This window comes from Eschrichtius robustus, chromosome 8 (assembly GCF_028021215.1).
Source record: "Eschrichtius robustus isolate mEscRob2 chromosome 8, mEscRob2.pri, whole genome shotgun sequence".
Classification (NCBI taxonomy): Eukaryota; Metazoa; Chordata; class Mammalia; order Artiodactyla; family Eschrichtiidae; genus Eschrichtius; species Eschrichtius robustus.
In genome coordinates, this window is record NC_090831.1 from 61,589,181 (window position 1) to 61,606,500 (window position 17,320).

Sequence of the window (17,320 nt, forward strand, 5' to 3'; positions counted from 1 at the left end):
ACAGAAATCTCCAAGTGACCATGTCACTTCTTAGTTTTTTGAGCTCAAATTAGATGGTACATCACAACATCAAACACAGGTACATTCTTCTAGAGAATTTAATAACCCTTGACTGAACCTATGATAACAGTACTCTGGTACGACATTGAAAGAACATCATGTACTTTCTTTTGCCTTTTTTCCAAATTTTGGATAGTTTTTCTTAATAGTCCCCCCATTTTGCTAAATAGTCTCTAAAGAATGTTCTTCGTCACAAAAGTTGACCACAAGGGAAGAAATATGGGAACATATGTATATGTATAACTGATTCACTTTGTTATAAAGCAGAAACTAACACACCATTGTAAAGCAATTATACTCCAATAAAGATGTTTAAAAAAAAAAAAAAGTTGACCACATTATGGTTGGATGACTTATTTGTATAGTTACAGTAAGAGGTGTTTATTGACAATTTAAGTCTCCATAAGCACCCAGTTTTGCACCGTTTTGAGTAACTACTGAACATCTACTGGAGAATTAAATCTGTCTAGAAATTTTCATAAAGAAGCTCAGTTTGGATTTTTACAAGCTTATATTGTTTGTTCTTTTATACCAAGGCTAGGAAACCAAGACCAATAAAGTCTCTCCTGTACACTTTGGGGAATTTTACTTTCTTTGAGGTATATAAAATCTGTTAAGGTCTCTGGTCTGTCAGGAAGGACCTTCCTTACTGGTGAGGCTAGAAATGTGTGAGAGGAAAGTGGGCTAGTTTACCTTAGAGGCCCCTGTGAGCATCGACTCCACGTGGGAGCTTCTTCCTTAAATGTGGGCTTGACATATTCTGATTCAATGAGCAGCATTCCCAATATGACACTCGAGGTATGACCTTGGATTCACCATTGATATCTCCAATTAGACCTTAGTAAAAGGATAATCGCTTTTTATTTAACTTCTGCAAATATATTTTCATGAAAAGTGCAGACACTCAGAAGAATATGTTTCTGAAATATGAGGGATAAAAGAGACTAGTGAATTGAGGATACGCATAGATTAAGAGGAAGAGAATGGGCTTACTTATATACCCATCAGAAAATAGAACAATGAAATTAAATCAGTAATATTGCAAACAACCACAAATTCCCCTTCTTAGTTCATTCAGCCCAATGGGATTAATTCTTTTACCTAGTCTTAAGTCAGCTGTCTATAAAGTTTTCTGCTTCTAGATTTGAAAAAACAAACAAACAAAAAAAGCCTAGATATGCAGATTGAATCTCCTGGTACAGTCTGACAGTTTTCTAAATGATGGCAGGTTTAAGCTCCAGAGCCTATAACTGTGAGTCTGTCTATTCCTTGAAGTATCAGTAGTTTTAAAAAACCTTGTTTATTGCTTTCCAGGAGACTGAGCATACCTTTCTTTGCTGAAGACAAACATTTCTCTATATTCTGTACAGAACCTTCAGGCAAGCATGAGATAAAAGCAGAAAACATCTGTAGATGAGTCTGAATGACTGTACTTAATTTATTACAGAATCAATGATATCAGTGTGGAGAGGAGTGCAATGAATAATTCATTGGGGTGCAATTAATAATTCTTTCATAAGAATTTTATCAGTGTTGCCTCTGAGAACATATTAAGGACAGCGAGGGCACTGACAAAACTTTAGGGCTTTCAAATCCATTTTGAAAATTGTGAAATCTCTGAAATATTTATATAATTCACAATTTACTTGTATAAAATCATCCTTTGGTTTGAAATGTCTTTCCATGCATCTTTTATAATAGTGTTAACCTAGCCAAGAAACATGGAGCTTATCAAATGAATCTAATTTTTTCTATTTCCCTTTTGATTAAGATGAAAAAACAAGCCTGTTTTGTTCCCAGAAACTCTCTGAGAACTCTAAACTTAGTTTTAGATATAAAAGACATGCGTTTTTTCCGACTAAATTTAGCGTCTGATTTAAAGGAAAACAAAAAAGATTAGCAAACAAGATTTCGTCATTTGATTAAAATAGACTCCTCGGTGCCTAAGAACAATTAACCAATGTGGCAATATAATATTTTAAGTAAACATGAGAGAAGGAACCTCAGCTCCTTCAGATATGAGCAATACATCTTCATTGTTTAAATATCAAGGACATGACAGAGTCAAAACAAAAAAACAGAAAATTATGTAGTTATTCTGATGAGGCATGAAAATGCAGATGTTTGGACATGCTGTTCTAATACCTCTTGTTAAGAAATGACAATATACTTCACTTGTCATATTAATTGATATCCAAATTCAGTTTTGCATTATTATATGGCAATTAAAAATGCATAAGCTCCTTTTAAAATGTATTATTGATAAGGCCATCAATACTAACATTATGCCAAAGTTTTCACATATTTCTTTGCTTCTTTTTAGATTTATTATTTGCAGGCAGATTATTTCCAAGGTAAATAAAATCAGCTTCTCTCAAACCTTCTGAAACTTGCTATACACATTCAAGTGTTTCTCTTTACTTGATTTTGTATATTCTGAAATGACCTGACAAATTTACTTGTGGAGAAAACTACTCTCTTTTTTCTCTTAAAATCAAGAACTTATCACATACATACAGTCATTTTTTCCATGCCATTATAATTCCTGGTCTAATCTCAAAAATTAATATTAATTATAACTTTCAGTCAGTGTAGGTTCTATTGCAAGGAGGAAACTGGAAGGTAGTGATTGGTAACTGACTGTTAATGCCAAGCATGTTGACAGACAGCAAAGGATCCTGAGCAAAATAATGGGCTACCTACTGATAACCACACCCCTTTTATTCATTCTTAATTGACTAAATGGACATGTTCATTAACTTGGCCCCCAAGTATGGCCACTCTCTAACATACTAAAATAACAAAAAAGGTGTGTGTATATATATGTGTGTGTGAATATTTATATATAATTCAGTCTTAATTTTATACAGAAATAAAATTCAGTCTTAATATTTTATGAAGTATCTAAATATTATTTATTAATCATTTGATTTAACATTTGTCCAGGTCCTTAAGTAAGTAAGAATATTGGATGTTATATTAAGCTTACATACCAAAATGGTACTGAATACTTATTAATTCTTAATTAATACTTATCAATTCCTAAAATAGTAGCGTGAAGTTTTAGAAGTTCAGTTGTTTTTGTTCCCAAAGTTTCCCTAATTCTTGGGTTCCCTAATACTTGGTTTATGTGACCTTCATTAGTCTCTATAAGCTAATTAAACAAAGCCCCTTCAAGTTAAGAGATTTTATAATTCAGTATATTGCTATAACATGAAGGAGGGAAGAATTTCAAACTCATATCAAGAGGTACAGGTGTTTACTAATTATAAACACACAGATATGTAGAGCTTGCAGGTTCGTTTTTCCAACCTCAGTCACAAGTTAAAAATAAACACAAAACAATAACAAAAAATCACTGCTGTCTCAAAGGGCTGTTCTCCTTTCAGTGGGCAAGAAATGTTTTCTTCATTGAGTTAAGTTCACAGATAGAAAAGAACACAAACAAAATTGAAAACTAAATAACCAGATTTCTATCATCTCTCACATGACTGAAAAAGAAAAAATCCCCATCACCTCAGTAAATATTGTCAGATGTTCAGATTGTAAAACTAGAATCCTAATCATTGCTGCTACCCAGTTAGAAATAAGTTATTGGCCATACACAGACCAGAATCAGAAACAAACTTGATCAAGTACCTGAAACAAAATGAAAACAGAATTGGGGAGAACAGAGCAGGAGCAAGGGTGAAAGGGGGGAATGGGGGGTAGCTTAAAGTACTGTTGGCATTTTGGCACTTGGAAATAACTCTAAGGATCCACCCTACACCCCAATAAAATGTCAAAGGTTTAACAGCCATTAATGAGGAAATCACTCAAATGAAAATAGTAAAGCTTATTCCAAGAGCATTTGAGAAGCTGAGAATTTATAGGTGTATAAGAAGGTAAAGGAGGAGTAGGAGGAAGAGTAGGAGAAGAATGTTGTAAGGGTAAGATCGTTAATTAGGTACAATCCTGGTTAACGTGTTACATGGCAATAAATCCATAACCTTTGGGCTAGTCTTGTCTACCAGATGGAAATTCACAAGTTAATATGTAACATCACAGTTTGTAGACTACAATTAAATAATAAATAGAAAAGTAAAACAACAGATACATTCTCTTGGGTCCTAGAAAATGAAAAGATCCTTATTAGAAAAGGTACACGATAACATTAAAAGGGCATACTATATTCCATTTTGTTTTGTGTTTTCTTTTCCTATTTGCACATTTGTATATTATTCCTTAATATCTTGTAATTTCAAGTGCCAGAGATTACTGTTTGGTGTATACATTTTTTTCTTATGTATATACTTATACTTGGGAACTTTGAGTGGGATCTTATAATATGCAGTTTAAGAGCCTCACCCTTTTCATGGTGGGGTATAAACTGCCTATTTCATGTTAGATCTCCTAATTCATTAATATGGCCAAATGATTTTACAGATTTTCCATTTTATCCTAATGTGTCTCCATTCATTATATTATTACATCATATATACACAGTAAAAATTTAAATTCTTAATGCTTTTAATATTAGATTAAAGAGAAAATTTTAGAACATAAATATTTCTAAATTTTCAATCATTAGTATAGTGGGAGGTATTTTTCTCTATTTTGTGTTATTTTTAGTTGAGGCATCTGTCTCGATGGTCAGTGAGTAAATGATTTGTTAATACGTGAGTCCTTGAACCACGTTCATTGTGTTTACCATTTTGTATGAAAATGACAAATATACTTGTGTTCAACTGGTTTCTCAGTAATCGTGTATATTCACTTACTTTTTCTTTAGTTTGCTTCCTCAACTAAGCAAGAGAAGCTATGTCTAGTGAGACTGTTGTTCTCTACAAAGTTGCTATGCATATCTGAAGGCTAGCAGTAATGTTATGATTTAACTGAAATTCTTGAGATGAATAAGGAAGTTTTGAATGTTGGAAAAGGATGTGCAATAGAGGAGTGGAAGGAGAATAGAAAGGGAAAAGAGGGAAAAGGAAAAAAATACTTCATATTGTAAAACCTCAGGAACAAGTAAAACTAAATATATACTATCATCCCTACCTCAGTAAATTCATTATAGGTTTATTGCAGAGTCCGTTTGTAATTTCTACACATAATTTTAATCTGTAGGAAAAAAATATATTGAAAATGATAAATTTTTATTCTGTCCTTTTAATCCATAAAAGGAAAATATTTCTTAAATAGTTTTAAATTGCCACAATTACTTTAAATTTATATTTATAGAGTTTACCTCCTAATATTCTTGAAATCTGTGGGCTACTAAATGACTGAGATTTTATAATCTCTCCTTCTAAAATATGCACACATTTTTTTCATGTTACAGAATTTATTAGGATGGTTCTTTCAATTCAAATGAATAATTTTTCCCAGACATATTTATACTCACTAAATTGCTGGGTTGGTCTGATTCTGGTTCTCAATACTACCAATCCCAATCTAAAATGTTTATCCTGAATCCTGATGCTAAACTGGTCTTTCTATGCCAGACATTTTCCATTATGGAGAAATCTGTTACACATCTCATTGGTTTCCTACAGTTTGGTTTCTGTTTGTTCCTCCAAGTCTATCAAATATATCTGTATATATCCTAATGTCAATTATGGACTTGATTAAAAATAATTTCCCTCAAAGGGCTCCCCAAAGATTTCCATATAAATTAGTGTGCACTATTCAATACTTGTAAGTTCACCTGTTAGGTGTATTCCCTCTCTGCTCTCACCCAAAACAGGCACATTGCTATGTGTAAAAATAATGCATAATATAATTTGAGCTTTTTTGATTTTTAGTATTACTAACTTTACATGATATATTCTGGGATATTATGGCTTAATATTTTGTTAGTAAAAATAGAAATATTTAAATGTTTCCATATTCTTCCTTGAAATTAAGAACCAACTCCCTCACAATACATTGCATAGAATGTAACAAATTTACAAGTTGACATATTTCACAAAAAAGGACCCAAACCATTGATATCTGGGAGCCTAGAACTTATTACTAAATATTTGATGAACATCAGCATGCTTGTTTACTCCAGAAGCAAATTAACTGAACAATTTCTCACTGACAAATACGCTAAAATAAAATAATTTAGTTTTTACTTGAGCAGTGTATTTTGAACTGAAGCTTCATGTTACTTTTCTATACTTTATTAATATTACTTTCCATGTTCTCTGTTATAATATAAATATCTTTATTACTTTATTATATTTTTATGTGTTTAGGTTTCAGAGATACCCTATTTGTAAAAGGCAAAACACAACTGTTGAAATATAGACACTTTGGGTTTTAGATGCTATTATAGTGTGTACAGGTGAATACATATATACTTTAATTTTTATAGTGCCTATAGTTATTTCCTTTGGGGGTCTAAAATGAGCTCTCTTATATTTTCATTTCCTTCCTCATGCTTCATAGTTTGTTTCATTTTTCTATTCAAGAGTGATTGTATAAAATATATCTAAAACAGTGTTCAACTCTATTTGTATATGAATATATAATTAATATATGTTACACAATGTAAACAAAATATTTTTGTGAGCCTGCTATGGGCAGGTCCCTGTGAGAGGCTTTAAGGAGATTAAGAGAGAGATAAAACCCTCTTTAAAATATACACAATGTATTAAATGAAATATCATTAATATAATTTTTAATTTATACATATTTTACACATTGGAAATTGAGGTAAATTGCTAGGCCTGCTTCTTGGGTCCACACTTGCCAGATCAGTCACACCCAACTTTAGGAATGCTTCATACAATTCCTTAATGCCTCACACTTTTCATTGCTCTACATGTTTCAGGGAGCTTTCAAATTCAGTGTCTTATTTAACTCTTACATCCTTATGAAGGAAAGTAGGCAGAAAAAGAAACAGATTCAGGGTTGTAAACTGACTTGTTTGGGGCCAAAAACAGAGTAACAGGTGCCTATGAACTTACTTTTGACTTTGAATCCAGGTTCAGGTCTTTCTTCACATAACTTTAGTTCCTTTTTCAAAAATACATCGTTCATGCTGAAAATGAAACTGTTGGTGGTTGCCTGGGGCCACTTCTCTTCTTCACTCTCAATGGCATCTTTGTTCCCCAGTAGAGAGGACATTGACATGCTTGAAGGGCTGTGTGTGAGGTACAATATACAGACACATAGGAACCCAAATTTCAGATTTGATCTTTTCTCACACTAATATTGAGAATTTGGACAAGTGTAGATTTCTCTGGTCCCATTTCCCACTCTGTGATGAAATGAAGAACTGTTCAACTAAATGTTTGTTCAAGTCCATTCCAGCCAGATTATTGTTTTACAAACTGGTTATTACTCTGTTACAAAATTGAACTTGGCAGCAAATTGATGGGTCTTATTTGTCAACAGGGAGTTTCCTAGTCATGGCTCACTCTTCATTTCTGTATGTTTCATTATGCAGGTAAATATCTAAAGTGTACTTAATAAAATGATAAACCTTCATTGTAGAGAGAAGGTCTCAATGGGAGAAAAACCGTGTGTATAGTCAAAGCACTTATATATGCTGGAGAATATCTTGAAACACGTGTAATTATTCTAAAAATCAGTGTTGACCTTCTCTACAAATACTACTTCCCAACAGTAAATAGGATAAATCATTTATTTATGAAAAGCTAGTATAGCACAATTACTGACTTTTGTTACAAATTTGAGATTAAAAAGGTCCCAAATCTTGCAGAGTGTGTATTTTAAATATCTTGAATTGCTAGTCTTTTGAACAAGAATGTTTCTTTTCAAAATACCCTCAGCCTGATATATTGTTACTATGACATGTCAAATTGAGTTACATCATGTAATAAAACATACATAGAAAGGTACATTATTTTACAGTACAGTAGTCTCCCCTTATCCGAGGTTTCATTTTCCATGGTTTCAGTTAACCCATGGTCAACCGAGTTCCAAAAATATTAAATGGAAAATTCCAGAAATAAATAACTCATAAGTTTTAAATTGCACATCATTCTGAGTAACATGATGAAATCTCATGCTGTCCCACCCAGGACATGAATCACCTTTTTGTCCAACATATCCTGCCCATTAGTCACTTAGTAGCATCTTCATTGTCAGATCTACTGCCTGATATCACAGTGCTTGTGTTCAAGTCACCCTTAGTTTACTTAATGGCCCCAATGCACAAGAGTAGTGATGCTGGCAATTTAGCTATGCCAAAGAGAAGCCATAAAGTGAAAAAGTGGAAATTCTCGACTTAATGAAATAAGGAAAAAAATCATGTGCTGAGATTGCTAAGATGTACAGTAAGAACAAGTCTTCTGTGAAATGGTGACGAAGGAAAAAGAAATTCGTGGTAGTTTTGCTGTTGCACCTCAAAGTGCAAAAGTACAGCCACAGTGCATAAATGCTCAGGTAAGATGGAAAAGGCCTTACATTTGTGCAATAAGATATTTTGAGAGAAGTAGAGACCACATTCACATAACTTTTATTGCAGTGTATTATTATAATTGTTCTATTTTACTGGTAATCATTGTTTTTAATCTCATAGTGTGCATAATTTATAAACTAAACTTTACCATGGGTACGTACCTATAGGAGAAAACATAGTATACATAGGGTTTGGTGCTAGGCTCACTTTCAGGAGTCCACTGTGAGTCTTGGAATGTATCTCCCTCAGGTAAAGGGGGACTACGGTAGTATTCTTCCAAAACTTAGGGAAAAAACATCTCTTATAAAAGATACAGATGTGCAGATCTTAAATTTCCCCACCTGCATCTTTTTCACTGGAAAAAAAATCAATATGCCCTAAGTATATAAGCAAATCATATGTAAATTGAGGTATCACATTAACATATCTTTATCAGACTCTTTAAAACATTCCTTACTGAGAAATGGCCTGTATGAAACATTTTTTCTTAGAAAACACAAGATTTTGGTAAGGAACATTTGGAAAATTGAGTGTTTAGAAGAAAGTGTCGTCGCTTCCTTCACAACAGGTACACGTTGTCAACAAGGATTACTTTTCATTCCTTGTTTGACAGCAAGTTAATCCTGTCTGCCTCTTCAGTGCAGAGCAGTTCCATATGAAACCCATGAGGAAACGTACAAGCTTGCGCTCATAGAAGATTTAGACGTGATGACAGTTTATTTGCCCTAATTTCTAATTTGTCTCAGTAAGAAACTTTATCTCTGATTAGATTTTCTGTCTTAAGTGAGGCCAATATGTAGAAAAGATTATATACCCCCTTATCAATTTAAAATTCTCATTGTTTGGATGTACATTTGCAGTGGATTTGCTATGGCCAGATTTTACATTTCTAGAGACTCTTATCAATACTTACTTTTAAGGATACAAGTGTAGAAATTTGGAAGACTATCTCTAGAAATATAAAGAAGATAATATTGAAATAGCTTTAAACTCTTTAAGATATTGAATAAAGCAAATATGTAGTCTTGTTAACGTTGTTTAAAAATTCAAAAAATTACAGCATGTGAGGGGGAAGTGGAAAGGTTCTTCTTACCACTTAACTGTTTCCTCAAGTCCTTACTAGTCTTGGTAACTCTCTGATGCCTTTAAAAATAAGGTTTTATTTGTCTTTTATTAGCTTTGCTAATTATTCTTGACAAGAAAATTGGTCCAATATTAGCAAACCCCCCTTGCAGGATGCACATGTCTCTTTCTGAAATTTAAAGATAAAACATTAATTAAAAGAGGACTTGAAGATTTCAACTGTATCAATAAACATGTACAATCAAGGCTTCTGGTTTAATAATAGGCAAAATTGAGTAATTCATTTCAAATGACTCAACTGTATTTCAAACTGCACATATGGGGAAAAAAAAGTCTCACTACTTAAAGCCACACCGTATTTTCCGCTCAAGCCATTTGTGGATAATAAGAGGAATACTTTATTATGATAAAATGGAATTCATAACAATTTTAGATGTGTATTCACATAGAAAAGTAGTCTCAAAGTATGTAAATGTTTTCAAATGTTGAGTAAAACTTGAGTACTTAGAATCAATTCCACTTGGTCATGGTGTATAATTCTTTTTATACATTGTTGAGTTTGACTTGCTTATGTTTTGTTAAGGATTTTAGTATCTATGATTGTGAGAAATATTGGTCTGAAGTTTTCCTTTCTTATAATGTCTTTGCCTGGTTTGGGTATTAGGGTAATATTGACCTCATAGAATGAGTTAAGAAATGTTCCCTCTGTTATTTTCTGGAACAGATTGTAGAGAATTAGTATCATTTCTTTACATATTTGGTAGATTCACCAGTGAACCCATCTGGGCAAGGTACTTTATCTTTGAAAAGTTATTAATTAGTGATTCAATTTTTCTAATCAATTTAGGCCTATTGAGATTGTCTATTTCTCCTTGTGTGACTTTTGGTGGATTGCATCTTTCAGAAAAAGTCAATTTCTTCTAAGTTACCAAACTTGTGAGCATAGTGTTGTTTATAATATTCCTTTATTATCCTTTTAATGTACATGGGATTGGTAGTGATGGCTAGTCTTTCACTTTTGTATTTGTAATTTGTATCGTCTTAACTTTTTTTTTTTTAATTCTTAGCATTTGAAACACTTATATTACCTATCTGGTCTTGCATATTGTCCACTTTTTCCATTATATCCCTTAGCATATTAATCATAGGTGTTTCCAATTCCCAGCCTTATAATTCCAACATCTCTGCCGTAACTGAGTCTGGTTCTGATACTTGTTCTGTCTCTTTGGACTGGGTTTTTTGGCTTTCAGCACATCTTTTTACTTTCTGTTAAAAGTCAGACATGCTGTATTAAGTTAAAGGAACTGAGGTAGGCTGTTAGCTTTATGTTTAACTGGCTAGGAGTTAGGCTGGGTTTACTCTTTGCTGTAGCTGTGGTATCATAGGCTAAATTTCCTTTAATGTCCTTGTTTTTATCTCCCATGTTTTCTTTGTGTCTAGAGTCCTTAAATAAGGTCTAAGACTTGTATGTATATGTTGTAATTCTTAACTACTATACAAGAGCCCTAGTAAGGTGTGGAAGAAGGGGAAGCATTCTGTATGCCTGTGATTAGGTCTCAGTCTTTTAGTGAGCCTGAGTTGGGTATTTCTCTTCCCCTATATCAAAGGCTAGAGAAGGCTATATTTGCATATTTCCCTTCCTCCAGGTATGTTCAGGTTTGGTAAAACCCAAGACAGTTAGGCTCAGGTAAAATAGATTCTCTTGAGGGCAGTTCTCTTGTTAAAAAACATAGGGAGCTCTAGGCATATTTCAAAACATACTTTTTCAGTTTTTTCAGCTTTTTTTGGTGTGAGGACTGGAGTGATGACTTAGAAGCTCTTTACATATTGATGGAAAATCAAAAGTCCTTGCCAGGTTTTTACTATAATTGCTCTATTATAGTGCGCTCAAATGATATCCTATCACTCTAGTCATCAGGCCCAGTGCTTCAAATATAAAGCTATTTGTGGTCTTGAAAATCACAGGTCAATTTTTTGACTGTCTTTAATGTAGTGTTCTCTTTACCTTGAACACTCTATCCTCTGGTCTTAGCACTGGAATTAACTAATTTCTACTTTTCTTTCAAAACTCACTTCATTGTAATTCTCCATGGTACTGAGCTTTTGGTCCATCTAGGCTTGTACTAGCTTGTACTAGCTTCTCTGGTAACACTTTTCACAGTATGTTCTGGTTGTCTTTTAACTTGCTTGTCTCCTTGACCAGACTATTTTGTAACACTAGTACTTGTCACATAGGAGTTGTTCCATTACGGGTCATCAAATAGATGCATGAATGATACATGTGATAGACACTTTACTATTGTATTAAAAAGATGAAAAGAATGGGATTAGAGGATTTTTTAGTTTCATGGCCTATAGACATTGTTTACCAAGCTCTTTATTTTAATAGTGGAGGATGGGTGAGTAGGTTGTCTATATGTAGAAGCAATGTAGAAGTATTTCTTAAAAACTCTAAACTTGGAGTCAGTTGATTTTTATTAAAAATCAAACCCTGCAACTTAATAGTTGGTGTCTTTGACCAAGCCATTTAACCTGTCCAAGTGTAAGTTTATCCACTGATAGAGATTTAACAGCCTCATAGGATGATGGACTTGATAGGATTTTCAACCTCATGGGATTGCCAACTTATAGGATAGTTGGGCTTAATAGAATACAACAAAGGAAGATAATTTATAATCTGCATTGTGTTCCTCATATTGGTTGTGGTTTTGAAGTCTGAAGTCATGAAGTTGTTGAGCAAACAGAAACAGAGCTAGAAACCCAGTTTAATTCACTTTTAGTTCTATAGGTTTGATTATGGCATGGTTCTGCCTACATCCCCATGGTTAACCTGTGGGTCACAGCCTGTGGCTGTCTGGTCTTCTCTGGCTATAATCAGACTTTTTCATTTCCCCCAGTATACTACAAATAATAACCCTTTCTACTTGTGCAGTGACCAGAACAAAATTAAAGAGTACTAGGTTATAAACTTGCCCTCCTTCCTTGCCCCATAGCCCCACTGATGGTCTGTCCTAGTTGTTAGACACTTGTTTTAAGGTACGGTACTCACAGGGTTCTAGGCAGGAAGTTGCAGTCCACAGGATGCTGGCCAGAGGCAGTGGCTTTTGGAGCCTTGGAAGGCCTGACCTGCCGATGGCCACAAACATGTCTTTCCAGCCAGTCTTGTGGCAGCTGTGGAGTGCTCAGATGGTATTGTCTCAATTATAGACACAAGCCTCAAGTGTGCTTGATTTTTCCCTTGGAAATTTTTATTGCTTTTGTTATAAAAAGACAATGTACTTTGAGGAAAAAAGAGCTAACCATGAGGCTTGCTGCTTGAGTTGAAGAGTCACGAAAAGTCAGTTAGATGGTTAGACCCATTACATAACACCTTTGAAGCCCTGGAGTCACCTGTGATGGAGGCCAGTCCCCTGGAGTTACAAACTCTGTGTTTGGCAGCACTTAGTAGAGATGCAAACAGGTCTGCCTTTTCCCTGTGGGATACAGTAGACCTTCTCGATCAAGGACAGAAAAGAGAGTCCACCAAAAATTTCATTTCATGAGATAATGATGGCTAGTCTTAAAGGACAGACACAGTCACTCAAAAGAGGTGTCAAACTCCCCAGTCTCAAGTGACTGAGGCCTAAAATATCTTAAAGTCATTTCAGAAGACTACAGAACAAAATCAGAAAGAAATAGTTAATGTCTTTAATGAAAATGTTCAGCTGCCTGCCCAAAAAGATGCTGAAAGGAAAAGAGTACAGAAGTTGAAGGAACAGAAAAAAATAACAGAAAATGTCAACACACAAAGAGAACAAGAAGTCAGCTATAAAGAGAGCCAGTTAAAAATCTCTGGTTGAATCTGTCCTTAAGATGATAAACTTACCTGCTCTATTTAGAGAAGATTACACAGATGATGACAAGCTGGCATTGGACAAAAAGGATGTCAAAAATGGAAACCAAGATTATTAGAGGTCAATTTGAAGAATCTCATTGATGCTGTTAACTTAAATGTCTCCTTAAATAAAATTAAATGAAAGAAGGAACGAGTATTTAAAAAGTTCCCAAACAAAACAGCCATCTTTCTATGCAGTGAGAAAATGCACGGTTTGGAAGAGAGATTCAAAAGCTTCCCTTGATTCTCCAGACACTTCCAGAGCTAAATCAACAATATGAAATGCAGTTTTTCAGAAAATCAATTGAGGAGGGAATTTATTTCTTAGAAATGGAGAAGAAATTTTACATAGTTTATGAAAACATTAACCTTTTGTATCAAAACCTTAACTTCTACAGAAAGATGGTCAAAGACCTGGAGAAACAACTGGATATTCCGTTTCCTTCAACCCAAGGTGGATCAATTCCCATGAGAAAATAGCTCAAGAAAGTTTGTTGGCTATAATATCGACCAAGAGAAAACTCAATGATCTAAGGAAAGAAAATGGTCACAACAGGCAAAAAGTTGGCTGAACTAGAGTTTTAAATCCAACTTTTTCCAAGTGGCCCCTTTGTTTCTGCTGTTCTACATGCGGCCTAGGGCAGTGGCCCTAGGGAGTTTGGTTATTCCCTCTCTCATCAGGACCCCAAGAGAAGAGAAGGGGTGAGATGTGAATTCTCAGGGATCCAGGGTGGTGTGTAGGTTTGATTGATGCTTAAAGCAGGCAAATCCCAAATATTTACACACTCAGAAGGAATCTGATTTGTTTTCTCTCTTTAAATTAACTCTGATGGATCCCTTTTTGGTTTAACTTGTTACTTAATTGAAGTTGCATTTACTCTTTTGAAATTTTATACAATTATAAACTCTAAGATACTGTTTCCAGAATATAGATGGCTTTACTATAATTTTTACAATATATAATTTTATTTCCTTAAACCCTCTAGAATTAGATCATATAATTATTATTTTTTAATTTACTTAATTGATATATTATTACTTAAATTATAACTGAAGTTGGACCTGATCAGGTAGACTTTTGAAACAATAAAGATCATTTCTATATGCTATGAAATATAACCCATCTATAAAAGTAACCTAATGTTTACCTCAATAAATATTGATCGGCCTTAAAATACTACAGGAAAACAAAAAACAAAAAAAAAAACCCAAACCAATACAACCACATCCCCAGCTAAACTTATTATTCTTGTTAGTTCAGGCCTAATTCCACAGATTAATTTTGGGAAGTTAACATTGGCAACCGTTTGTTTCTTAGTTATTCTTTGTGACTTTTGCTTTGTTGTTTATAGTATCATTTACTGTTTAAACATTTCTAAATTTTATTCAGTCAAAATAAAGTGTGCTTGTATGACTCTTGAGTTTCATTTTTGTCCTGGAAACTATCTCCTCAATCTAATCTTAATTTTCTTTTCGTCCCTGTTATTTTTATGGTTACAAATTTTTATATTAAAGTTTGATCCCATTCTGCTTTGCCTAAGGAAGGAGTTAGAAACTGCACATTATTTCCCCTCACCCCAAATTCCTATTCAGTTTTCCCATAGGGTTTATGAGGGAACTTACGCTTTCTAATTATTTAAAATATCACCTTTCTCAGGTAATAAATTCCCATTTATTTTTAAGTCTGTTACCACTGGGTTTTGTGTTTTTTTTTTGGATTTTATTTATTTATTTTTTTTGAAGTATAGTTCGTTTACAAGATTGTTTTAGTTTTTGGTGTACAGCAAAGTGATTCAGTTATACACATATGTATTATTTTTCATATTCTTTTCCATTATAGTTTATTACAAGATATTGAATATAGTTCCCTGTGCTATACAGTAGGGCCTTGTTGTTCATGTAGTTTATATATAGCAGTGTTATATCTATTAATTCTAAATTCTTAAGTTATCCCTCCCTCTATTCCTTTCCCCTTTGGTATCCATAACTTTATTTTCTATGTCTGTGAGTCTATTTCTGCTTTGTAAATAGTTCTTTTGTATCATATTTTAGATTTCACATATAAGTGATATATTTGTTTTTCTCTGTCTGACTTACTTCACTTAGTATGATAATCTCTAGGTCCATCCATGTTGCTGCAAATGGCATTATTTCATTCTTTTTTATGGCTGAATAGTATTCCATGATATATATGTACCACATCTTTTTTATCCATTCATCTGTTGATGGACATTTGGGTTGCTTCCATGTCTTAGCTATTGGAAATAGTGCTGCTGTGAACATTGGGGTGCAGGTATCTTTTTGAATTAGTTTTTGTCTTTTCCAGATATATGCCTAGGAGTGGGATTGCTGGATCATATGGTATCTCTGTTTGTAGTTTTTTAAGGAACCTCTGTACTGTTCTCCATGATGGCTGCACCAATTTACATTCCCACCAACAGTGTAGGAGGGTCTCCTTTTCTCCACACCGTCTCCAGCATATTTTATTATTTGTAGACTTTTTGATGATGACCATTGTGACTGGTGTGAGATAATACCTCATTGTAGTTTTGATTTGCATTTCTCTAGTAATTAGCGATGTTGAACGTCTTTTCATGTGCCTGTTATCACCACTGTGTTAGTGCTCGTGACAACAGCAAGAGGAGTAGCAGCGTGGAAGACGGGCAAGGATACTACTCTTGCCTAAACAACAGTGCTCCTTGATAAACAACCTGGTTCCATGCATAATTCTCCCTGGGCTGGTGGGCTCCATTTCTGCATACTTTGCAGAGAACCATACTTGGTCCATCTCCCTATCTCAGAGGTGCACAATGACAAAAAATTATCCTAATGGCTGCACCGGGCATCCAGTGACAGTCACCAGGCTAGATGCAGTGACTAGAGAGCTCTAGCCTGACCCTTGGTAAGCAGGACTCAAGCATAGATTGATTAAGGCACTGTGTCATTGCTGCCTTAACAGTGGGAGCCTCAGAGATGACCTGCTGAATACAGTCTGAACCTGAGAGTCATATGGGGTCATACAGGGGAGAGTCACTTAACAGCAGTTCTCACCTTAGAGATGAGAATATTTTAGGATTGGAAGAGATGGCAACACTCAAAAAGACAACAAAGTGTACACGAGCATTTGTATAATTGTAGCACTTATATATGCTACAGAAACCTGACAGCAGTTGTCCCAGGCAGGCTTCAGTGTATCACAGAGCAAGTTAGTGAGCCAAGAGCAGTTCGTTAAAGCTAACCAAGTATCCTAGGTTGTGGCTGGGCTATGCTGTTCATTATGCCAACTGTTTTAAATGCCTCCTATTCATCCCACTGGTGAGGAAGGTGTTCCATCCTAGGTTAAGGGGATGACCAAACACATGACACCTGACACTAAGATGAGATTAAAGCAGTTCATTAGTCACATAAAGTCACAGCATGCAGTAGGAAGACACTGCACACCATGCCAGACCAGCCAGGTTTACACTTGGGAAGGGTGAACAGGCAAGGGCTTCGTAGCATCAAAAAGGTAGGATGACCCCTTGTTCCAATGGCTGACGTGTTTGGCTTGTTTGAATAGTTCTATGGCCTACCTAACTGAAGGCAGGTGTTTGGAGATAAGCAAGAACTGTGCCTGGTTCCCTTGGACTGTAGACTTATACATAGTATCAGAGTCCGGGGGAGAATTGGCAATTAGGCCATTCAAAGACGTTTTGATTTCACCAGATGTCTTTAGCACATAATTTTGGGTCCTGTTTTTAGGCCTTACACCATATATGGATTCTCTCAGTTTTTGCTGAAAGTATTTTGAAACTCTGTTGTTAGGTATATTAACATTCAGTCCTATTGCCTCTTCTTGGAGCATAATCCCTTTATCATAACATTTACAAATCATATATTTGATAGGGGACTCATATGCAGAATACATA

At 34.5% G+C, this 17,320-nt stretch overlaps 1 pseudogene; it reads left to right on the forward strand.

Moving 5' to 3' along the window:
- Nucleotides 1-8,352: 8,352 nt before the first annotated feature.
- Nucleotides 8,353-17,320, forward strand: part of LOC137768306 (transcription factor IIIA-like) — a 75,538-nt pseudogene continuing 66,570 nt past the window's right edge.